Genomic DNA, 16,426 nt, shown 5'->3' with positions numbered 1-16,426 from the left:
CAACTTTAGGTGGTGTAGTTGTGTCTTTGGGATGTAATGTTCCCTGTTCTGTTTGTCCAGGGCCCTGCACGTTCATGACGCATAGTCACTTGACTGCAGCAGGAGAGGAGTTGGGACACCAGCATGAGCTACTGGGGTCAGGTCAGGAGTCGGCATGAGCTGCCGTCTGCATCTTGGCGTGGCTTTGTTCTGCTCCTTGTCGGATAGCACAGTCATACTCAAAACAAAATGCACCGCTGCATGCTGTGGATGATGAGGTGCTGGAGGGAGGGGGTTCCAGAGGGCAAGTGCTGTGACCCTAGTCAGTGTCGAGCATCTCATATTGTTTGTCAGAGTTCAGAGCCCAACACTCTGCCTTAGAGTTTATCAGGTGTGAGATACGGGGTCATCTAACCACAGTCCCCTCCTGCTCATGCACACAAAAAAAGAAGCCTTTCTTACAGAGAGAAAAATTGCTTTTTTTTCTTCTAGAAAACCTTAAACCTTTGCTTTCTGAGCATGTGCTCAGAAATACCTGAGAAAGCCATAAGCTTGCACCTCTGTCTGACCTTGGGTTTCTGTGCAAGCAAGACGTGAGGGCCCCAGTGGGGTTGTAGATTTCCTGGCTGAGTGTTGACGGCATGCCCAGGACTCACAGCCCACCTGCAAATTGGGAATGCTGTTCTCTCTCTCTTTTTTGGTTTCAGAGTTTTATGGAAGTGTGTGATGACTCACTAGCTGACCACTAAGCTGACTGTCCAGAGATTTCAGTTGCCACAAACAATGAAGAATGCAGACTTTACAGAATCAGTTGAGAAAAGCAGACAGACCCTGTGGATGGAGAAGACCCTGATTTCCATCACATGATATTAGAAATAGCAGTTTTCAACAACAAAAAGTTTCGAGGCGTCTAAAGAAACAAGGTTGCACCCATATACAGGGTCTTCCTTGAGGAAGCTCAGACTTTAAATGTACTAGACAAAGACTTTAAATCATTTATTTTAAACATGCTCAAAAAACTAAAGGAAAGTATAGGAATTATATGTCACCGAATGGAGGATATCAATAAAGAGGAATAATAAAAATGAATCAAATGGGGAGGATTTGTGGAAGATGGTGGAATAGGAAGCACCAGGAATCTGTCTCCATCTAAACAGTGGCAAATCCATCTAATTATTTTGAAATTCTGGAGTCTTGAGGGTTTGCAACTTCCAGGGAAAGTGTTAGACGGTAAATGTAGCTTCCTTTTGTCAAATCCAGCTCTTAGTAAAGTTGCTGATACCTGACCCAGACTCAACCCTGCAGCAGGCAGCTCTGCATACATTCCTGGAGCAATCTGCACAGTTTTGTGGGAGCCAGGATAGGCAAGAAGTCCCCTCCTCCAGACAGCAGAAATCTGTGCTCTGATGGCAAGTAGCTACTTCTTGGCACAGAGATCCAAAGAGGCTGGTAACCATTGTTACTTCACCCTGCCCCACACCCCTACCATTGTTGCAAGCTCCACCCTGCTCCCGCTGAAGAAGGGGTAGTTCCTAACTCACTCTATGAGGCCAGCATTACCCTAGGACAAAAACCAGACAAAGATATTACAAGAAAAGTAAACCAAAGTCCAAGATCTCAAGAACATAGGTGCAAAAATCCTCAACAAAATATTAGCAAATTCATTCCAACAATGTATAAAAAGAATTATGCACAACCTAGTGGATTTATCCCAGATATGCAAGACTTTCCTCAGCAGTTGAAAATCGCTTCATGTAATCCATCATACCAACAGACTAAAGAAAAATAATGATTATATCAATCAATGCAGAAAAAGCACCTGACAAAATTCAACATCCATTCATGACAAAAGCTGAGTGAAATAGGAATAGAGAGGGAACTTGATCTTGTTGAAAAATATCTACTGATAGCCTGCAGTGAACATCATACTTAGTGGTGAGAAACTAGAAGCTTTCCCACTAAGATCAGGAATAAGCCAAGAATGTCCCCTCTCATCATTTGTTTTCAATATTTTGAAAACTATTCAAAATATTCAATAGCTATTGAATAGCTTATTCAATAGCTTATTTCAATAAGCTGATGCAATAAGGCAAGAAGGATTTAAAAGGTACACAAATGGGGAAGGAAGAAATAAAACTTTTGTTCTCAGATGATATGATCACCTATGTAGAAAATATGAATCAAGAACAACTCTCCCAACTCATTACTAATAAGTGATTATATCAAGATTGTAGGATAAAAGTCAATTGCTTTCCTGTACCAGCAAAGAACAAGTGGAATTTGAAAAAGTAAAAATACAAAACCGTATACACTATCAACACAAAAATGACATATTAAGTATAAATCTAACTAAATAGGCATAAAATCTATGTAAGGGAAACTACAAAATGGATGAAATAAATTTTTAAAATCTAAATGGAGAAATAGCCTATGTTCATGGATAGGAAGACTTGTCAACATGTCAGTGCTTTCCAATTTGGTCTAAAGATTCAATGAAATTTCAATGAAGATTCCACCAGATTATTTTGTGGATTTTGTCAAACTGATTCTAAAGTTTACATGGAGAGATAGAAGACTCAGAATAGCCAAGGCAGTAATTGAAGGAAAAGAACATATTCACACTCCCTCTCTTCAAGCCATCTGTAAAGTTGCCATAATCAGGAGTGTGGTGGGACTTCCCAGGTGGGCCAGTGGTTTAAGACTCTGCATGTCCACTTCAGGGGGTGTGGGTTCCCCTGGTCAGGGAACTAAGATCCCACATGCCCTATGGCAAAGCCAAAAACAACAACAAAAAAATATTGTTGAAAAAAAGACGGGAGGGAGGAGCCAAGATGGCGGAGGAATAGGACGGAGAGACCACTTTCTCTCCTACAAATTCATCGAAAGAACATTTGAATGCTGAGCAAATTTCACAAAACAACTTCTGATCGCTAGCAGAGGACATCAGGCGCCCAGAAAAGCAGCCCATTGTCTTCGAAGGGAGGTAGGACAAAATATAAACGACAATAAGGGAGTCAAAAGAGCTACGGACGGAGACCCATCCCGGGAAGGGAGTCTTAATAGAGGAGGTTTCCAATCACCAGGAAACCCTCTCACTGGCGGGACTGGGGGAAGTTTTCGGCATTCTAACTGGGAGGAAAAATTAAACAAGGCCCACAGATTACGTGCCTAAAAGCAACTCCCAGCAGAAAAGTACCCCAGACGCCCGTACCCGCCAGCAACAAGCGGGGCGGAACGGAGAGGAGCGGGCGGCATTGCTTAGAGTAAGGACCGGCCCGAAGACCCTGAGAGCAATCGGAGGGAGCTTTTTTAAACTGTGGGATAGCAAGGGACAAAATTAACTGGCCCGAACACACTGCCGGTGGTTCGCAAAACAAAGGGACTGAGAATCTCCAGAGAAGAGCAGGCCCATCCCCGCTGGAGGTAGGAGGCAGGGGGAAGGGGAAAAGGGCAAACTTAGCCCCTGAGAAGCCACCCCCTCCCACACTGCAAACAGGCCCCCGGTTCCTATCTAAAGACTTCCTGAGACCCGACTGGCGGCGCGCGCTGGGGCCGCGGAGGGAAAAAGTGCGCCGTACCCGGGGAGATTGCGCCCAAGCCTCTGGCTGCCTGAACCGCTCAGGCCGGGGAAGGCACAAAACGCAGGAGCAACCGAATCTGCGCTTTTGTGGAGTACCCGAAAACTGGAACCGCACTCAACGCAGGGCCCACTCCATATAGAGCAGCCGGGAGCCTGAGCAGTGTTGACGGCGAAAGCACAGACACCCGTGAGCGGGGCAAACCCAGTGTGACCGGAACACGGTGAGTGCCATCCACACAGAGCGGTATCTGTCTGCAGCGCCCCGCCCTCCCAGTAGCAGGACTGAACTGAACTAGAGAACCTAAATAAGAGATCACCTCCTCCCGCCTGTGTCAGGGCGGAAATTAGACACCAAAGAGACGGCAAACAGAAGCCAAATAAACAAAAGGAACCGCTTCAGAAAGGACCGGTGCAACAGATTAAAATCCCTGAAGGTAACACCGACTACACGGGAAGGGGCCTACAGATATTGAGAAGTGTAAGCTGGAAAGAGGAGCTATCTGAAATTGAACTGAACCTACGCTGACCGCAACAACTCCAGAGAAATTCCTAGATATATATGTACATATATTTTTTTTAATTAAAAAAAAATTTTTTTTTCTTTCCTTTTTTTTATTTTTTATTTTTTCTCTTTTATTTTCTTTTATAATTCCCTATTACTCCCCCATTACTCCTCAACTTTCATTTTCATATATTTTTACGATTTTTTTAATTAGGGAAAAAAGAAATTTTTTTTTTCTTTTTTTTTCCTTTTTCTTGTTTTCCTCTCCTATTTCCTTTTAAAGTCCTCTAATACTCCTCTATTATTCCTTAACTTTCATTTTCATTTCACTATAACCTTGCCAAAAAAAAAAAAAGAGAGAGAGAGAAACCCTATTTTTAAACCAAACTTCATATACAGTTCTAAATTTTTTTTGTGTTTTTGTTTATAAATATTGTATTTCAAAGAGTCTAACCTCTACACTAGATTTTCAATCTTTGTTTTTCAGTAGTATGTGATATAAATTTTGGTCATTTAAGAATCCAATATTCAGTTCCCATTTCTATTCAGGAGTGTGGTGATACTCTCCCACTTTTGACTCTCTGTTTTCTACCTCAGAACACCTCTATTTCCTCCATTCCCCTTCTCTTCCCAATCCAACTCTGTGAATCTTTGTGGGTGTCTGGGCTACGGAGAACACTTTGGGAACAGATAACTGCATAGATCTGTCTCTCTCCTCTTGAGTCCCCTTTTTCTCCTCCTGCTCACCTCTATCTCCTTCCTCCCTCTCCTATTCTTCATGTAACTCTGTGAACCTCTCTGGTTGTCTCTCACGGTGGAGAATCTTTTCACCATTAATCTAGAAGTTTTATTATCAGTGCTGTATAGTTGGAGAAGTCTTGAGACTATTGGAAGAATAAAACTGAAATCCAGAGGCAGGAGACTTGAGCCCAAATCCTGAGAAAACCAGAAAACTCCTGACTACATGGAACATTAAGGAATAAGAGACCATCCAAAAGCTTCCATACCTACACCAAAACCAACCACCACCCAAGAGCCAATAAGCTCCAGTTCAAGACATACCACGCAAATTCTTTAGCAACGCAGGAACATAGACCTGAGTGTCAACATACATGCTCTCCAAAGTCACACCTAACACAGAGACCCATCGCAAAACTCATTACTGGACACTCCATTGCACTCCAGAGAGAAGAAATCCAATTCCACGCACCAGAACGCTGACTCAAGCTTCCCTAACCAGGAAACCTTGACAAACCAATCGTCCAACCCCACCCACTGGGTGAAACCTCCACAATAAAAAGGAACCTCAGACCACAAGAATACAGAAAGCCCACTCCAGACACAGCAATCTAAACAAGATGAAAAGGCAGAGAAATACCCAACAGCTAAAGGAACATGAAAAAAGCCCACCAAGTCAAACAAAAGAGGAGGAAATAGGGAATCTACCTGAAAAAGAATTTAGAATAATGATAATAAAAATGATCCAAAATCTTGAAAACAAAATGGAGTTACAAATAAATAGCCTGGAGACAAAGATTGAGAAGATGCAAGAAAGGTTTAACAAGGACCTAGAAGAAATAAAAAAAGTCAATTAAAAATTAATAATGAAATAAATGAGATCAAAAACACTCTGGAGGGAACCATGAGTAGAATAACAGAGACAGAAGATAGGATAAGTGAGTTAGAAGATAAAATGGTGGAAATAAATGAAGCAGAGAGGAAAAAAGAAAAAAGAATCAAAAGAAATGAGGACAACCTCTGGGACAATGTGAAACGCCCCCACATTCGAATCATAGGAGTCCCAGAAGAAGAAGACAAAAAGAAAGGCCATGAGAAGATACTCGAGGAGATAATAGCTGAAAACTTCCCTAAAATGGGGAAGGAAATAGCCAACCAAGTCCAAGAAACCCAGAGAGTCCCAAACAGGATAAACCCAAGGCGGTTTAACCCCAAGACACATATTAATCAAATTAACAAAGATCAAACACAAAGAACAAATATTAAAAGCAGCAAGGGAGAAACAACAAATAACACACAAAGGGATTCCCATAAGGATAACAGCTGATCTATCAATAGAAACCCTTCAGGCCAGAAGGGAATGGCAGGACATACTTAAAGTAATGAAAGAGAATAACCTACAACCTAGATTACTCTACCCAGCAAGGATCTCATTCAGATATGAAGGAGAACTCAAAAGCTTTACAGACAAGCAAAAGCTGAGAGAATTCAACACCACCAAACCAGCTCTTCAACAAATACTAAAGGATCTTCTCTAGACAGGAAACACAGAAAGGTGGTATAAACGTGAACCCCAAACAACAAAATAAATGGCAACGGGACCATATCTATCAATAATTACCTTAAATGTAAATGGGTTGAATGCCCCAACCAAAAGACAAAGGCTGGCTGAATGGATACAAAAGCAAGACCCCTATATATGCTGTCTACAAGAGACCCACCTCAAAGCAAGGGACACATACAGACTAAAAGTGAAGGGCTGGAAAAAAATATTCCACGCAAACGGAGACCAAAAGAAAGCAGGAGTCGCAATACTCATATCAGATAAAATAGACTTTCAAATTAAGTCTGTGAAAAGAGACAAAGATGGACACTACATAATGATCAAAGGATCAATCCAAGAAGAAGATATAACAATTATAAATATATATGCACCCAACATAGGAGCACCGCAATATGTAAGGCAAACGCTAACGAGTATGAAAGAGGAAATTAATAGTAACACAATAATAGTAGGAGACTTGAATACCCCACTCACAACTATGGATAGATCAACTAAACAGAAAATGAACAAGGAAACACAAACTTTAACGGACACAATGGACCAGCTAGACCTAATTGACATCTATAGGATGTTTCACCCCAAAACAATCAACTTCACCTTTTTCTCAAGTGCACACGGAACCTTCTGCAGAATAGATCACATCCTGGGCCATAAATCTAGTCTTGGTAAATTCAAAAAGATTGAAATCATTCCAGTCATCTTTTCTGACCACAGTGCAGTAAGATTAGATCTCAATTACAGGAAAAAAATTATTAAAAATTCAAACATATGGAGGCTAAACAACACGCTTCTGAATAACCAACAAATCATAGAAGAAATCAAAAAAGAAATCTAAATATGCATAGAAATGAATGAAAATGAAAACACAACAACCCAAAACCTATGGGACACTGTAAAAGCAGTGCTAAGGGGAAGATTCATAGCATTACAGGCCTACCTCAAGAAACAAGAAAAAAGTCAAATAAATAACCTAACTCTACACCTAAAGCAACTAGAGGAGGAAGAAATGAAGAACCCCAGGGTTAGTAGAAGGAAAGAAATCTTAAAAATTAGGGCAGAAATAAATGCAAAAGAAACTAAAGAGATCATAGCAAAAATTAACAAAGCTAAAAGCTGGTTTTTTGAAAAAATAAACAAAATTGACAAACCATTAGCAAGACTCATTAAGAAACAAAGGGAGAAGAACCAAATTAACAAAATTAGAAATGAAAATGGAGAGATCACAACAGATAACACTGAAATACAAAGGATCATAAGAGACTACTACCAGCAGCTCTATGCCAATAAAATGGACAACTTGGAAGAAATGGACAAGTTCTTAGAGAAGTATAACTCCAAAACCGAACCAGGAAGAAATAGAAGATCTTAACAAACCCATCACAAGCAAGGAAATCGAAACTGTAATCAGAAATCTTCCAGCAAACAAAAGCCCAGGACCAGATGGCTTCACAGCTGAATTCTACCAAAAATTTAGAGAAGAGCTAACACCTATCTTACTCAAACTCTTCCAGAAAATTGCAGAAGAAGGTAAACTTTCAAACTCATTCTATGAGGCCACCATCACCCTAATTCCAAAACCAGACAAAGATGCCACAAAAAAAGAAAACTACAGGCCAATATCACTGATGAACATAGATGCAAAAATCCTTAACAAAATTCTAGCAAACAGAATCCAACAACATATTAAAAAAATCATATATCATGACCAAGTGGGCTTTATCCCAGGAATGCAAGGATTCTTTAATATCTGCAAGTCAATCAATGTAATACACCACATTAACAAATTGAAAGATAAAAACCATATGATTATCTCAATAGATGCAGAAAAAGCCTTTGACAAAATTCAACATCCATTTATGATTAAAACTCTCCAGAAAGCAGGAATAGAAGGAACATACCCCAACATAATAAAAGCTATATATGACAAACCCACAGCAAGCATCACCCTCAATGGTGAAAAATTGAAAGCATTTCCCCTGAAATCAGGAACAAGACAAGGGTGCCCACTCTCACCACTACTATTCAACATAGTTTTGGAAGTTTTGGCCACAGCAATCAGGGCAGAAAAAGAAGTAAAAGGAATCCAGATAGGAAAAGAAGAAGTGAAACTCTCTCTGTTTGCAGATGACATGATCCTCTACATAGAAAACCCTAAAGACTCCACCAGAAAATTACTAGAGCTAATCAATGAATACAGTAAAGTTGCAGGATATAAAATTAACACACAGAAATCTCTTGCATTCCTATACACTAACAATGAGAAAACAGAAAGAGAAATTAAGGAAACAATACCATTCACCATTGCAACAAAAAGAATAAAATACTTAGGAGTATATCTACCTAAAGAAACAAAAGACCTGTACATAGAAAACTATAAAACACTGATGAAAGAAATCAAAGAGGACACAAACAGATGGAGAAATATACCGTGTTCATGCATTGGAAGAATCAATATTGTCAAAATGGCTATACTACCCAAAGCAATCTATAGATTCAATGCAATCCCTATCAAACTACCAACGGTATTTTTCACAGAACTAGAACAAATAATTTCACAATTTGTATGGAAATACAAAAAACCTCGAATAGCCAAAGTAATCCTGAGAAAGAAGAATGGAACTGGAGGAATCAATCTGCCTGACTTCAGATTATACTACAAAGCCACAGTCATCAAGACAGTATGGTACTGACACAAAGACAGAAATATAAATCAATGGAACAGAATAGAAAGCCCAGAGATAAATCCACTAACCTATGGTCACCTTATCTTCGACAAAGGAGGCAAGGATATACAATGGAAAAAAGACAACCTCTTTAACAAGTGGTGCTGGGAAAACTGGTCAACCACCTGTAAAAGAATGAAACTAGAACACTTTCTAACACCATACACAAAAATAAACTCAAAATGGATTAAAGATCTAAATGTAAGACCAGAAACTATAAAACTCCTAGAGGAGAACATAGGCAAAACACTCTCCGACATAAATCACAGCAGGATCCTCTATGACCCACATCCCAGAATTTTAGAAATAAAAGCAAAAATAAACAAATGGGACCTAATGAAACTTAAAAGCTTTTGCACAACAAAGGAAACTATAAGCAAGGTGAAAAGACAGCCCTCAGATTGGGAGAAAATAATAGCAAACGAAGCAACAGACAAAGGATTAATCTCAAAAATATACAAGCAACTCCTCCAGCTCAACTCCAGAAAAATAAATGACCCAATCCAAAAATGGGCCAAAGAACTCAACAGACATTTCTCCAAGGAAGACATACAGATGGCAAAAAAAAAAAGCACATGAAAAGATGCTCAACATCACTCATTATCAGAGAAATGCAAATCAAAACCACAATGAGGTACCATTATACGCCAGTCAGGATGGCTGCTATCCTAAAGTCTACAAGCAATAAATGCTGGAGAGGGTGTGGAGAAAAGGGAACCCTCTTACACTGTTGGTGGGAATGCAAATTAGTACAGCCACTATGGAAAACAGTGTGGAGATTTCTTAAAAAGCTGGAAATAGAACTGCCATATGACCCAGCAATCCCACTTCTGGGCATACACACCAAGGAAACCAGATCTGAGACACGTGCACCCCAATGTTCATCGCAGCACTGTTTATAATAGCCAGGACATGGAAGCAACCTAGATGCCCATCAGCAGACGAATGGATGAGGAAGCTGTGGTACATATACACCATGGAATATTACTCAGCCATTAAAAAGAATTCATTTGAATCAGTTCTACTGAGATGGATGAAACTGGAGCCCATTATACAGAGCGAAGTAAGCCAGAAAGATAAAGACCATTACAGTATACTAACACATATATATGGAATTTAGAAAGATGGTAACGATAACCCTATATGCAAAACAGAAAAAGAGACTCAGATGTATAGAACAGACTTGTGGACTCTGGGAGAAGGCGAGGGTGGAATGTTTCAAGAGAACAGCATTGAAACATGTATATTATCTAGGGTGAAACAGATCACCAGCCCAGGTTGGGTGCATGAGACAAGTGCTCGGGCCTGCTGCACTGGGAAGACCCAGAGGGATTGGGTGGAGAGGGAGGTGGGAGGGGGGACCGGGATGGGGAATACATGTAAATCCATGGCTAATTCATTTCAATGTATGACAAAAACTACTGTAATGATGTAAAGTAATTAGCCTCCAACTAATAAAAATAAATGGAAAAAAAAAAAAAAGACGGATCAGTTGAACAGAACAGAGAATGCTCATAAACAGACCCACATAAATATAGTTAACCAATCTTTACAAAGGAGCAAAGGCAACACAGTGGACCAGAAATATTCTTTTCAACAAACAGGGCTTAAATAACTGGATGACAGTGTGAAAGTGTTAGTCACTCAGTCATGTCCAGCTTTTTGTGACCCCATGGACTGTAGCCCCCCCAGGCTCCTCTGTCCATGGAATTCTCCAGGCAAGAATACTGAGTGGGTAGCCATTCCCTTCTCCAGGGGATCTTCCCAACCCAGGAATCAAACCTGGGTCTCTGGCATTGCGGACAGATTCTTTACTGTCTGAGCCACCAATAACTGGTTATTCACATGCAGGGAAAAAAAAAAGGAATGCAGACTTAAATGTAAAAGTCAAACTCCTAGAAGAAAATCTGGATGACCTTGGTTATTGCAATGGTTTTTTTCAGATATGACACCAAAGGATGATCCATGAAAGAAATAATTGATAAACTGGAATTCACTAAAGTTAAAAACTTCTGCTCTGTGATACTCAGTGTTAAGAGTGAAAGACCTGTCATAGACTAGGACAAGTCTTTGGAAAACAATTATCTGATAAAGGACTAGTAAAGAGAACAATTAAATCTCCATAAGAAAATAAAAACCTGATTAAAAATGAACCATAAAACTTGGAAGTGAGATTACGATATGCTTAGATTTAAGTGATTTTTAGAAAGAAAATTCCGGGATTGATTTGTTATTATTGAAATTCCACTAAGACAAAGTAATAGGACTTTGTTTTTGATCAGTTAAATAGACATCAGTGTCAACATATAGAATTATTTTTTCTTAAAACTTGTTCACATATTTTGATCCATTTTTCTGTGGTATTTGGTACAGCAAATGTTTTGAATTTATATTGAAAAAAAATGGGGCCAAAGATCTTACAGACACCTCACTAAAGAAAGTATATAGATAGTAAAGAAGCATATGAAGAGATGCCTTCTATCATATGCCATCAAGAAACTGCAAATTAAAACAATGAGAAACACTGCACACTTAGACCAACATCTGGAACACTGACAGCATCAAATGCTGATAACATGGAACAACAGGAACTCATTCATCACTGGTGGAGATACAGAAATGACCACTTGGGAAGATGGTTTGGCAGTTTCCTACAAAACTAAACACACCATGTGATCCAGCAGTCATGCTCCTTGGTATCTACTGAAAGGAGTAAAAAACTTATGTCCACATAAAAACCTGCACGTGGAGTTTTATAGCAGTTTTATTCCTAATTGCCAAAACTTGGAATCCATCAAAATGTCCTTTAGTAGGTAAATGGATAAATAAACTGTGGTGCCTTCAGACAAGGGAATATTATTCAAGCAAAAGGAAATGAATTATCAATCCATGAAACAATGTGGAGGAAACTAAATAGAATCTTCGTAAGTGAAAGACAATCTAAAAAAGCTACATACTATGTAATTCCAACTATATGATGGTCTGGAGAAGGCAAAACTGTGAACACTAAGAGATCAAGTCTTGGTGGGGGAATGGAAAGAGGAATAGATAGAGCCTAGATTTTTAGGGCTGTGAAGATGCTCTGTGATACTCTAATGATGGATGTATGTCATCATACATACATCTAAACCCATGGAACACACAACAGCAAGAATAAACCCTAATGTAAACTCTGGACTCTGGATGGTGATGGTGTGTCCATGTGCAGTCACCAGTTGTGACTTTTTGGCTGGACAGCTGTCTGTATTCCTGTCCTAGGTGAGCTGGCCCAGAGGAGTTGGATCTGCGAGTGTGGTCAGGGGAGGCTGGAAGAGAGTGTAAACTGTGATTGGACTGCCGTGTGGAATTTCTTCTCCATTCCCTCCCCTGCCACCCTCCTGGCCCCATCCATCAGCTCATGTCAGCCATCTCTCCCCAGGCCTTTTGATCAGACAGTGGAGGGGGTGGAGGACTCTGTCTAAGTGGTATATTTCTTTCTGAGACCCAGGCTATGGAGAGGGGACCAAAGGCTGTTCTTTCAGCTACTTCCTCTTTAGGAGACCAGTTTAATAAATCTGGACATTACCCATTTGGGTCCCTCTTCAGTACAAAGTGACCTTTTGAGTCACGATGCATTTCCAACAATGAGTAAGACATCTGAGAGCCTAGCTGGCTGAAGGTGAGGGTGGCTGGGGAGGGCAGTCTGGGCCTGCCTGAATTTACCGAAAGCAGTGACTTCTTCCCGGTCGAGTCCTGCATGTGAAGGGGATTAATCTTCAAACCCTCCCCCTTGGTTACCAAATAACAGGCACAGTTGGCTTTGCAAGCCGGTGTTCCCAGTGCCAGCCGCTCACTCATTAACACTTCTGGAAGGGCTGCATATCAGGATAAACTCCAAATGCTCTGTGAAGCCACGGGCCATGTCACTGAGAGCTGCCTGGCTGCACACACGGATTTAATCAGTGAGCAAGCATCTGAGCAGGAGGGACACAGTGGACCCTAGCCATCACTGCCACCACCGGGGAGGATCTGGGGTTGGATACAGGGCCGAAGCCCAGCTCTGGCCCTCAAGTGGCTGGATGGGGGCAGGTGGCCACCCTCCTGCCTCCTTCCCTGATTGTGACCCACACCACCTACTCTGAGCACAGAACGGGTCAGTGAGCAGAAAGATTAAGCATGGCCCAGCCCCTGGCAGATGCTTGCTAGATGTGGGGCCCAGAATCTGTGGAGCTGGGAGACCAGGGGACCCAAGAGGATGGTCAGGAAGGGGCTTTTGGGCCTGGTCTAGAAAAGAGGACAGGAAATGTGGTGACAAGCCCCTTGTGTCCAACAGAGGACATTCTGTGGCTGGAAGTGACCCAAGAGATGCAAGTCACTGCCAAGGGCCTTGTGGCCCACTTGAGGCCCAAAGGCTATAGAAAGACATGGCTGCTGTCACAGCAGCATCCCCAGAGGAGGGGCATTTGCCCCCAACCCTCCTGCTCCTTACCTGAATTGCATGCATTCGGTAACAAGCCCTTTCTTTCTGGGACAATTCTGGTTCCTCTGGGTCCACTAGACCCCTGTACATCTCCCAAGTCTCCTTTGTGTGTAAAGATGTGCCCCTCCCCCAGTGGTCCTCACCGGGGCAGGGGAGGGGGTAAGGTGGAGAAGACCCAGCTGCACTTTGAAGCGTGCACCGTGGGCTGGAATGTCACCGTCGTGCTGGTTTAATCATAAATTTACTGCCTGCCAGGAAGCCCTCTGCTCTGGTCCAGCCCTCAGTCCCATTCGCTCAGAGCCGGCCCTGCTGCAAGATGGCTGTGGACAACTCCACCAGCGACCCCCATACCCCCAGGCCGCAGCTGAGCACGGTGGACGGTGCCATCATCGCCGTGTATTTTGCCCTGAACGTGGCTGTGGGCATATGGGTGAGAGGACTGGTGGCACAGGCCAGGGTGGGCACTGGGGTGTGGGAACCATCCGGGATGTCCCTGGGCATGGCATCCTCTCTCTGGCGGCCCGATGCCCTCAGGCCCTCCTCCCAGCCCTGGGGAGATTTGCTGGAGACCTTGACCAAGCCCTTCTCTCTTTGGTACCAGATTCTCAAGTCTCTAAAGTGAGGAACAGGAAGTGTCTCTAAGGGCAGGTCAAGTGGAACACTGGGGGCTTCTGTGCGGCTGACAAGCTGGGCGCTTGGCACAGTGTGCCGTCTTCTGGCCTCCCCTCCAATGTCAGATGGGCTCACAGAATCACAGGGGTTCTTGGCTGCGCCCACACCAGCTGAGCCAAATCCAGAGGGGGGCAGTGGTATGCAGGCCTGGGATCTCTGTTATAACAATGCCGTGTCCACCAGCCTTGCCTAGTTCATAAGCCAGTTTCTTCTGAGAAGAGAGAAGGGCTGTAGGTCACCACAGGCTCCAGCAGCAGCGGGAATTCTGCTATGCAGGTGCTGTATGCATTGCCGCCCCCCCACAGCCCCATTTGCAGGTGAACCCCAGGGCTTCAGGGGGCAGGGACTTGGGCAGTGAACCCAGGACCTGCCCAGAGGGGAGGGCCTCCTCCATCTACCCCTAATAGTGGGTGGGAGATGGACACAAATCAGCCAGTCTTGTCCCCAGAGCTCCGCAGGCTGGCACCCCTGAGCCCTGACTGGCAGTGGTCTTCCTCTCCTGGTGGAGAATGAGGAGCCCCTCTTATCTTCTCTGGCTATGGCCCCAGTTCTAGGATTCTTGGAAGTTGCTCAGCTTTTTGAGTCTCAGGATCTTAATCTGTAAGACATGTATCACCTGCCTGGTCCTAGGTCCCAAGTTCCCAAATGGGAGAGGTCTTCTCCCTGAGGTGACCACATGTAAGGGACCCTGCTGCTGCTGTCGATCCTATAGTAGAAAGTGCAAGTGGTGGGGGTGGGGGTGGGGGTGGTGGAGATGATGGTGGAGGCGGAGGAGGGCCTGGTGGAAGTAACAGCCGCAGTGACTGGAAGTCATTATCATGTGATTAAATAGTAACTCTCAGGCAGCCCAGTGCTGGGTGTCGGGAAAGTTGGGTCTGTGTATTCTCGGAACAGTTACTGTTTCCTCAAACACACCCCGTAGATCTGTACAGTCGCCTCTCACAGCTGTTCCAAGGAGCACAGGAGCCCAGTGGATGTGAAAATCCATTCCAACCATAGCGTGCTGTGTTCTTGGGAGCACTGTACTGGGGGTCAGAAGAGGGGCCCCTGCAGTGGAAGCTTTCTTTTTTTAAAAAATATTACTATTTATTAATTAATTTCATGGTCTTAATGACCCAGATAACCACAACAGTGTGGTCACTCACCTAGAGCCAGACATCCTAGAGTGTGAAGTCAAGTGGGCCTTAGGAAGCACTGCTATGAACAAAGCTAGTGGAGGTGATGGAATGCCAGCTGAGCTATCTCACATCCTAAAAGATGATGCTGTTAAAGTGCTACACTCAATATGCCAGCAAATTTGGAAAACTCAGCAGTGGCCACAGAACTGGAAAAGGTCAGTTTTCATTTCAATCCCAAAGAAGGGCAATGCCAAAGAATGTTCAAACTACCACACAATTGTGCTCATTTCACATGCTAGCGAGGTCATGCTCAAAATCTTTCAAGTTAGGCTTCAACAGTACATGAACCAAGAAATTCCAGATGTACAAGCTGGGTTCAGAAAAGGCAGAGGAACCAGGGATCAAATTGCCAACATCCGTTGGGTCATAGAGAAACCAAGAGAATTCCAGAAAAAACATCTTTTTCTGCTCCATTGGCCACACTAAAGCCTTTGACCGTGTGGATCACAACAAACTGTGGAAAATTCTTAAAGAGATGAGAATATCAGACCACCTTACCTGCCCCCTGAGAAACCTGTATGCAGGTCAAGAAACAACAGTTAGGACTGGACATAGAACAATGGACTAGTTCAAAATTGGGAAAGGAGTGCATTAAGGTTGTATATTGTCACTCTGTTTATTTAACTTACACGCAGAGTACACCTGAGTACATGCAGAGTACATGAGGAATGAGTCAGGCTCTGTGACAGGTGGCTTGGGACCCCTAGAGCTGGAGTGAGTCAGGACCACTCAGTCAACCGCTGGGAAAGATGAGGCCCTTGTAGGAAGGGAAAATGCTGTGAGAAGGCTGTTGGCAACATCCACTACATCCTTGAGGATAAGAGAACATGACAGAGAAAAGCAGAGGCTAAGACCAGGGTGGCTCTGGAGGTTGTGCAGTGCACCACCTACACAGGTGGACGTGGCCATCCTGGCAACATGGTGAGAGTCCACAGACTGTACTGTGTTCCGTATGGCTGGATCACGAGCACAGAAAGAAAGCAGAGGTCGGGGGGCTGTAGTGGGACAGGCAGCCAGCAGTCATATCAAAA

Source organism: Odocoileus virginianus, chromosome 17, assembly GCF_023699985.2.
Source record: "Odocoileus virginianus isolate 20LAN1187 ecotype Illinois chromosome 17, Ovbor_1.2, whole genome shotgun sequence".
In the NCBI taxonomy this organism is placed as follows: Eukaryota; Metazoa; Chordata; class Mammalia; order Artiodactyla; family Cervidae; genus Odocoileus; species Odocoileus virginianus.
This window is presented reverse-complemented; position numbering follows the sequence as displayed.